The sequence below is a fragment of the Pteropus alecto genome, unplaced genomic scaffold (assembly GCF_000325575.1).
Source record: "Pteropus alecto unplaced genomic scaffold, ASM32557v1 scaffold95, whole genome shotgun sequence".
In the NCBI taxonomy this organism is placed as follows: Eukaryota; Metazoa; Chordata; class Mammalia; order Chiroptera; family Pteropodidae; genus Pteropus; species Pteropus alecto.
In genome coordinates, this window is record NW_006441071.1 from 4,974,340 (window position 1) to 4,982,949 (window position 8,610).

The window sequence follows — 8,610 nt, forward strand, 5'->3', positions numbered from 1 at the left end:
TGTAGGGAATTTTGAATAGCAGCTAACTAACAGCTTTTAAGAATGTATTTGGCAGGCAATCAAGAATTTTTGAAGGTTTTTGAGCAGAGTAGGCTAGTATGGGCTTATAACAGTTGCTTCAGAGGGGCTTACGAACTCCTTGAAATGTGAGTAAATGGCTTGAGTATGGGCATGCTTCAGAGGAGAACGTCCAGAATTTTCACGTTCTTCTAAAAGATTTCCATGAGTCAAAAATCCTAATCGTGGGTATGATATATTAGAATGAAGAGAAAGCTTGGAGGCCAGAATTGTTGGAAGAGACCTTGGAAATCATGTGCACAAACCTTTTCTGACTGGGACTCAGGAAAATCAGGTTTCCATTTTAGGGACAAAGGATGAATTTAAAATAGACATCAGTAGATCCTCTTTACCTTGTTTAATCTAATGTTCACATTCAGGATCTGGCAGTGGTGAAACGGGTGAGTAATAACACCCTAAGCAAAGAAACGGACTTTCCTGTCGTACTAGTTCTCCAAAGCCAGGCCCCACTTATCCACCCACACTTCCAGGAGAGAGCTCAGATTTTCATTTCATGGCCTGCTCATTTCTTATTCTGTTTTGTTCTCTCTCCTTTCCTCCAAGAGAAACAATCACCAGTGACCCACCTGTGGGTGGGGACTTGGGTTAATATTTTTCAAAGAAATTATCACAACTTCCTCTTGTCTACTAGCTAAAGGAAACACACCTATTTCTGTCCAATACCCAAAGAACAAGAATTTCCAGTAAGTACTTTTTTATAAGTCATACTTCTATTACTAAAAACAAACAAAAAAACAAAAACCAAAACCCAAAACAAAAACAAACAAACAAAAAACCCCTATATCTAGCCTAAACCTCAGGCAAGAAATAGGTGAAAATATAAATGGATAGATAGATTTGATGATCTTACACCAGCTCAACTAAGACACTAAAAGATTGCCCCCTACAGAACCTGGGATCCAGGGAATCTCCTAGTGTCTTTGAACACGAAACAAACAAACAAACAAACAACAACAACAACAACAAACTAGAGTACTTCAGGGCCCCAAGAACACAATGAGAACCTATAATTGAAGGAGCTCCCAAATGTGCAGACATTACAAAGAGAGACTATGCCCCCATTTCCCTGCTTGTCTGCTAAGGAAATTATGAGTCCAGGCAGAGCTCTAAAAGAAAATTGAAAGCAGGTGGAATTTTCTTTGGTATCTACTTTTCTTTCTACCTATGATCTTAACCCTGAGCTCCCTTCTCTCTCTCACCTTCATTTCAGGATAATCAAATTATCGACAATTGCCCAGAGCTTCTAATTCCTGTCTCCTGATCTATCGGGTCCATCAATGTATTCATCCAATTAACATCTATTTAGAACTTATTAAGCTTTAGGCATTGTGCTTCGGGCATTTCCTATTGGGGTATCGAGATGGCTGTGACAAATTTTGCCAATGAGGAGACATAATTTGTCTAGCTGAAAAGTTCGGGTTTCATTCTACAGGTGACTGCTTCTTAACCTAAAATTACCTATGACCTTTTATAATATAGAAATTCTGTTCCAATGGGTGGAGTTAGGGGTAGGGGACAGCAGGCAATAATCAGTATACTTTTAAAACTCCACAGGTGATTTTGCCACCAGGCCAGACAGTGAGAAGGTGGGAGTCACTGAAGAATTCTGGTCACAGGAATTCTGAACACTTGCTAAGATTTCATCTAGAAGGAGAAGGTCATGCTGTTCTCTCAGCTCTTCTTAATCCTCCTGTTGTTCTCCACCAAAAGTCTCTTCTAAGTTCTTCAAATTTCATTTTTGTGCAATTCATGAATAACATTACTCTTGCCCAGTTAAAGAAATCGCAAAGGTGGTTTTCTTTTCTTTTCTTTTTTTTTTTTGCCCAGAGGAAATAGAAGTGTTTAATTGAGTTGATTTTTCTTCCCAGATAAGTTGCTTTTTAAATTATATACCTATTACACTTATTTCTCCATTGACATTTAACACTATAATTCAATAACTCTCAAATATTAGTGTTCCTAAAACTTATTTTGGGTGCTCATAGCAATACTTTTTGGTTCCACATCCAGGATATCTGATTTACTGGGTTTGAGATAAGCTCAGGTATCTTCATTTTTCTACTTTTTCATTATGAAGATTTTCAAAAATACAAAAAAAAAAAGTTGAAAAAAAATAGCACCAAGAATACTTCTACAGCTGCCACTTTAATTCAACAATTGTTGACATTTTTCTATATTTTCTTTATTTATGTTTGCATGAATGTATGTATTTGTATTTGCTACATTATTTTATATTGTTGGACCATTTGAAAGTAAATTACAGATGTCATGATGCTTTCCCCTTAATACTCCAGCATGCATCGCCTAAGAATGAGGATAGTCTCCTACATAATAAGGATAATGAGATCATCGTTGCACTTAAGAAAATTAACAGTATTTCCAAAATGTTATTTAGTCATTTGCATTTTAATGAATACCTTCTAGATCTAAGTCTTTTTCTCAAGTTTGAGAGTAGAAGTTTCAGACATTATGGTGGGCTAACAGAGGAGACCTTTGGGGATTAAGCAGGACTCATGGAACAACCCAAATAAGTCTAGAGTTAGCTTGGATAAATTTCACAAATCGAGGCAGACAAATCTTGCCAGAATGTATATTCCGTTTGACGCAGTCTAAGAAAAGCCAGACAGGTCATACAGCTCCTAGGATGCACTCCCCAGCACACTAGTTTTAACTATAGGAAAGCTGAAATGTTCTTTCCTGCCCTGGGAAACTTCAAAGAAAATCCTCCTGCCCTCATTTTTACAGTAGAAAATTGATTGGTGAGTGTACATAAAGGCATCTAAAGCATTAACTACATACCTGGTTTAAAGATAAGATTTGCTTCAGTGGAAGTGATCAGTTGAATGATTCCCTGCTGTGATTAAATAGTTAAAATTGTGGCCTAGAGTCATTTCTTACAGCTTCGGGGAGCTGTAAAAAATGGAGATCATGGGAGTTGTAGTGTGACATTTCTGCACACTCTCTAATACTGTTTCCATAAAATAGCATCAGCTGCTGGTGCACATGGTATACTTTTAACATGCTCTTTTAATATTTATAGTGTGCCTATAAAAGACTTCACAATGACAGTTGGTGATTCCCATGGTATTTAATGCATGACAGCACAACTGTGATCAGATTGCTTCAGAAAAGAGTCTCTGAGAATGCTGTTTTTCAGAAATCCAGGCCCAGGGATGATTCCTGGGGGCAGCATTTTTTAAACCTAAGGTTGACTCCATTTCATTGCCTACATGGTTCGGAAAGGTCCTATCTCCAGGTTCTTCCCACTCAACAAAAATGGAATAGGAAAAGGTCCAGTGAATAAGGAGGTTGCTTGCAAGAACAAGTATGAGCTTGGGAGTGACTTTTTGTGTTTCTAATGCAGTTTCGGTGAAAGTTACTCCTTGACTAAGAGAGCAAAGGACAAAAATATCAGCAGAAATGATGTTTCTCCCTCTCTCTCTCTCTCTCTCTCTCTCTCTCTGTGTGTGTGTGTGTGTGTGTGTGTGTGTGTGTGTGTGTCTGTGTGTGTGTGTGTGTGGTGTATGTGTATCTATGAGTCTGGCTGCTATCCAAAGCAGCACAAGTATTTATTAAACCCAAGACGTGGTCAGCACACTTTAAGAGGTTGGTCAGTCTTTCACCACTGCTTCCACTGAATTCTTTAATTATGTGTTTGCTTGCCTTGTGCTATTCTCTACCATGACACTGAGCTCACGTTGCCTATGGAATTCTCTCAAACATCTCTACTTACTGTTGTAACCCATGTCAACCACATTTTCACCAGCTAAGTCTAAAGCTTCCTGCTGTGGCACTGTGGGGTGTCAAAAGGTAAAATGTTAGATGGCCTAAATGTTTTCATTTACTTAATGTAGATACAATGAACCCAAAGCAAATCTGCTGAGTTTGTACATTTGGAAAACAACGACAGTTAATTCTCCAAAGTGTTTTAGAGTCCTAAGTTACAGCACAAAGTACTATTTTATTACCTCTGGCACAAAGTACTATTTTATTACCTCTGGAACCTGCATTTTCCTTGAAAGATCCAGATTATTTTATTCTCCTAGTCAATATTATCTCAAAATGAGCCATGTGGGCTGTCTCCTTCAACCTCTTCATCTCCTTTCCTGGTGCTGAGCAATTCCCTCTCTCCTTTCCCCTTCTGAGAGTTTAGCACTCCCTGTTCTTATGTCTACACAGAGATAGAAACCATTGAACTTTAAATCTCAGCTTTCCTCCTCTCCTCTTCAAAATCTTCCACTTGGTCACTCTCTGGCTCTTCTTTTGCTTCTGACTTTGAGAATCAACTGTTTCTTTTTCTACCCAAGATAACCCTTCGATTTGCACCCTTGGTTCTACCAGTGCTCCTGCCTCACACTTTGTTTAAGGTCCCAATTTTAACTTGTCTTCTTTTCTCTTTTTATGATCTTGTCTTGGTGACGAACTCTGGTTTTCCCCATTTCTTTTTGCTATTTTCATCATAATAGAATCTCTCAATAAAAATCTCACTCAATCTCCTTCATGCAAAGAGGTTGGCATCATCAAAATTGCCCTAGTTTTAATATGTTCTTTACATTGAACCAGAATGTTTTATCATTTTTCTAGACCCATTTTACTTCTTTCTTGGAACTCTGTTAATCCCACTTATGAAATTAAGCTGTCTTCTAAAAATACTACACACAAAAGTAGTTTTTAAAAGTACTTATTCCTTCTGTCTTCTACCTTGACCCACATTTCTCCAAAGGATGAGTGATCAGGGTAACCTGCCCAAAACATCACTTCTTCCCAAGATTAGTGGCAGGGCTTCTTTTTCTCTTTCCATGTCATTCTTTCCATTCCAAACACATTTTAACTCTTCAGAGTCCTAAACTATAAACTCATCTGATCATTCAGTGGGATACAGTTCTTCACTAGCACTTAACCAACTGTATGAATCTCAGGTTCATCTTGATTTAACTTAATAGAAATCTCTCTAGCAAACATCAGGCAACTCTAAAAAGTTAATGCAAAACCACATGGCTTCACTAACAGGTTCCAATTTAGGATATTAACAACTTTTTCAAATGCTCACCACTGTGACTCTCGATGATGCCCCTGCCCTCACTAATGGTCTTTCCAGATTAGATCACCCCAGTCCAAAAGCTTAATGGCTCCTCATTGGAAAAAACATTTTATTTGAAGTTCATCATGATCTGACTGTTCTATCATTTTGTTGTACTCTGTCAAACTGTTGTACTTTCATGCCTCCTTTGCTTACACTTTCCTTCATCCTGGAAGGATCCTTTGTCCCAATCAAAATTCTATCTTCACTTACCTGATGCAAGAACTTTTTCCATAAAACACCTTGCTGACACGACTAGCTGCTTTGTCAGCACTCTCATTGCATTTTGCTTGTAACTAACTGTCTGGCATTGCTTTTGTTCTGTCTCCTAAGCACACAGTAGTTTTTTTAGAATTATCCTTCATATGTTTTTTAAAAAGTTTATTTTACCTACTCTCTGTGTCCTAAGGCAAGTTCTTAACCTGATGTTCATGACTTCATTGTGGTCCTCTGACCACCTCTGAGGTGTGGGAAGGTGGAGCAGCTTGTGAAACTTTATGTGTAAATATATTTGTACATGTTTATGTAATTGTGTATGCTTGTGCTTTGTTAAGAAGAGGGTCCACAACTTTCATTGGGTGCTAAAAGCTATGTGTAACCCAAAAGAGGTTAAGAACAACCATTAGAATATTAGACTGTTGTGGAATGGGCACTCTGCCATTCAACAGATGGGGGAGATGACTATAAGCAACCAAGAAATCATGAATGTGCATCAAAAGTGGGTGCTTAGGGCATGGTACCCAGCTGGGCAGGTGGAGAATGCCATTCACCCAAAGCTGCCAAGGGCTATTAGCCAGTACTGATTAAACTCTGGACTGCATTTGCACTGACTTTTGGAAATTGCAGGAAAATCCAGTCCTTCCCAGTCACAGCACAGAAGCACAATAGTTGGCTGAGCTTATCCACATAAATGACCTGACTGTGCCTTTGTTGAGAAGCTAAGTTGGCAGTGGCAGCAATGCTACTTGTCCTTGTCTATTTTTTCAATTCCCAGATAAATATTAGTTCGATTAATAATCATATGTCTGTCAGTCACAGGCACCATGAAATAGACTATAATTTTGGAGGGAAAAAATAAGAAAATAGTAAATAGGAAATAGGAAAGCTCCCTAAAATATTACATGATGCCATATCTCTTACTCTCTCACTAAGACACAGGTATCTAGGTATATAGATTACAAGACAACATAGTTATGTCTAGCGTGAGTGACAGGGACTAGATAATTTGACTTTCAGTGTAAGGGATAGAGAGACCCTTGATTATACTTCTTAACTGCTCATGCTAAAAGGGCTCCTGATTTTGAGAATGTTTCTTCTGCTCCCTCTCCTTTTCCATGGCTTTTAAAGAAAATTCTCTGTGGTATTGGTTTGGCTGAAAAGAGACAAATTAACTCACGAAAAAGAGGCATGAAATATATATATATATACTTACAATTGTCATGTACATTATGTGCCCATTCACTAATTCTCATTTAGGTGCTTGTTGAGATCATTTGCCACAAGTTATTCTGTCACAAGGGCATTCTAAGAGAGAGCAACATTCTCCCAAATATAAGAGGTAAAAATCCACATTTCTTCTTCCCCTAAAGAGACTTGTCATCTGATTATTTCTTTTCAAACAAACCAAGTTGCAAAAATCCTTCTACATATAATGCATTATGAAAATCAGATACTTCTTCCAGAAGCAGTTGTTATAGCCTTCCAACTAGCTAGCTACATACACATGAATAGTTAAGCACATTTCTTAGTCTGAAAGGCAATAAAACTTATGTAGAGCCAAATCAATCCCTACCATTGAGTTCCTTTGGGGGCAAGAGAAAATATTCTAGGTCAGTAATTCTAAAACTCAAGTGTGCATTAGAATCACTTGGAAGGCTTGTTAAAACAAGGTTGCTGAATTTCACCCCTAAAGTTTCTAATACAGTAGATCTCAGGTGGAGTTGGAGAATATGAAACTTCTCACAAGTTCCCGTGTGATGTTGATGCTGCTGGTGTGCGGACCATGCTTTGATAAAACTAAGTCTCTAAGGTCCCAAGGTGTTTGTAATCAAGTCAGAAACTAAAACATAACACATTTAAAAATACCCAGCAATACAAGGTAACATTAGGAACCAAAATACACTACAATGTTTATGAGAAAGAACTCTAGGCTGGCAGGATTTGAGCTGACTCCCAAGTTTTAGAATTAAGTTCATGAGAGTGTAAGATGGATAGAATTAAGTTCATGAGAGTGTAAGATGGATGCCATTCCAGATGGATTTATGAACCAAATTAGTAGTTAGAGATAAGACTGGAGTTGTAAGCAGGGACCAGTTTGTGGATGGCTTTCAATGACATCTTATAAGGAGTTCAGATTTTATACAGCAGGTAATATTTCTTCCACCCACACATTATCTCCTCCTGTGACATGCAGGCATAAAGATTCACCTCCAGATTATTGCAAACATTTTAACCTTTCCAAAGTACTATTCAGCTGAGGTGAGGGCAAGAGGGGAGTTTTTAGTTTATCTCTGGTTGTTTGATAAGTTACCAATTTAGAGTGGAAGGTGGATTATTTGCCATGTTGAGTCAACTTACTTACCCAAGGGTTGCAGGATGGGAAAGCCTGCAACTTTTTTATGTCTCCTGAAATACTAAGTAAAACTTGTTTGGGTATGAATTTAGGTTGCTGACAGAAATAGGAAAAACCTTGGATGGCTGGGGCGACTTTGGCTTTCTCTCATAGAGGGTCTAAAGTGGGCAAGACCATGCACTAGAGGTGCTTTTCAATCTTTAAGGTGCACACGTTGGAATCACCTGAAGCTCTTGTTAAAATGCAGATACTGATTCAGCAGGCCTGAGACTGTGCATTTCTAACAAGTTCCCGGAGGATGCTGATGCTGCGGGCTGCACTTTTACGGAAGGCACCAGGAGACATCCAGAACGCCTTTTGGAGAGAGAGGCCGGATGACCATCTCCCCTTGAGAAAAGAGGATAATGCGATCCTTAAAGGAAGGCCCCTCACCTGGACCGTCGGAGAGGGGAAAGATGAATGTGGGGACAGAGACAAGGACAGCGGGCTTGAGCAGAGCTCGCAAGGCCAAGGCACCCAGGTGCGTCAGGCACGAGTGTCCCATTGATGGCGGTCCGGTAGGCACGCGGCCTGAGTCCGCCGCACGTCTCCTCCCGCCCGCGCTGCGGTTTCCGGTATTTTGGCCTTCGGCGGTTCCCATTGTGGCTCCCCGGCGCGAAACGGAGCCGGCGACAGCGGCTGCCAACCACTGCACATTGCGGGCAGGCGAATACACACCCCGCCGGCCCAGCCACTCGGACTCCCGGAAGCGGAAAAGGAGCGCGGCCCGGCCTGGGCGACGGCGGCACTGGAGGAGGCGGAGGAGGAGGAGGGGGAAGAGCCGCTGGCGGCCGCGAGACCAACGGCGGCGAGAGGAGAGCCAGCCAGTGCCGGTGAGTGT

At 40.1% G+C, this 8,610-nt stretch overlaps 1 protein-coding gene across 11 annotated transcripts in view; it reads left to right on the plus strand.

Annotated features, from left to right (window-relative positions):
- Positions 1 to 8,339: 8,339 nt before the first annotated feature.
- The window catches only part of ZDHHC21 (zinc finger DHHC-type containing 21), a 63,498-nt gene continuing 63,227 nt past the window's right edge, over positions 8,340 to 8,610 (plus strand). For 3 of the 11 annotated variants that reach the window (XM_025051412.1, XM_015594537.2, XM_015594540.2), the window contains exon 1: positions 8,345 to 8,602. The gene's annotated coding sequence lies outside the window, so the exon portion shown is untranslated. Of the gene's footprint in view, positions 8,603 to 8,610 lie in introns of all 11 variants that reach the window. The other 8 variants (XM_025051413.1, XM_025051414.1, XM_015594536.2 and 5 more) reach the window with 6 other exon arrangements.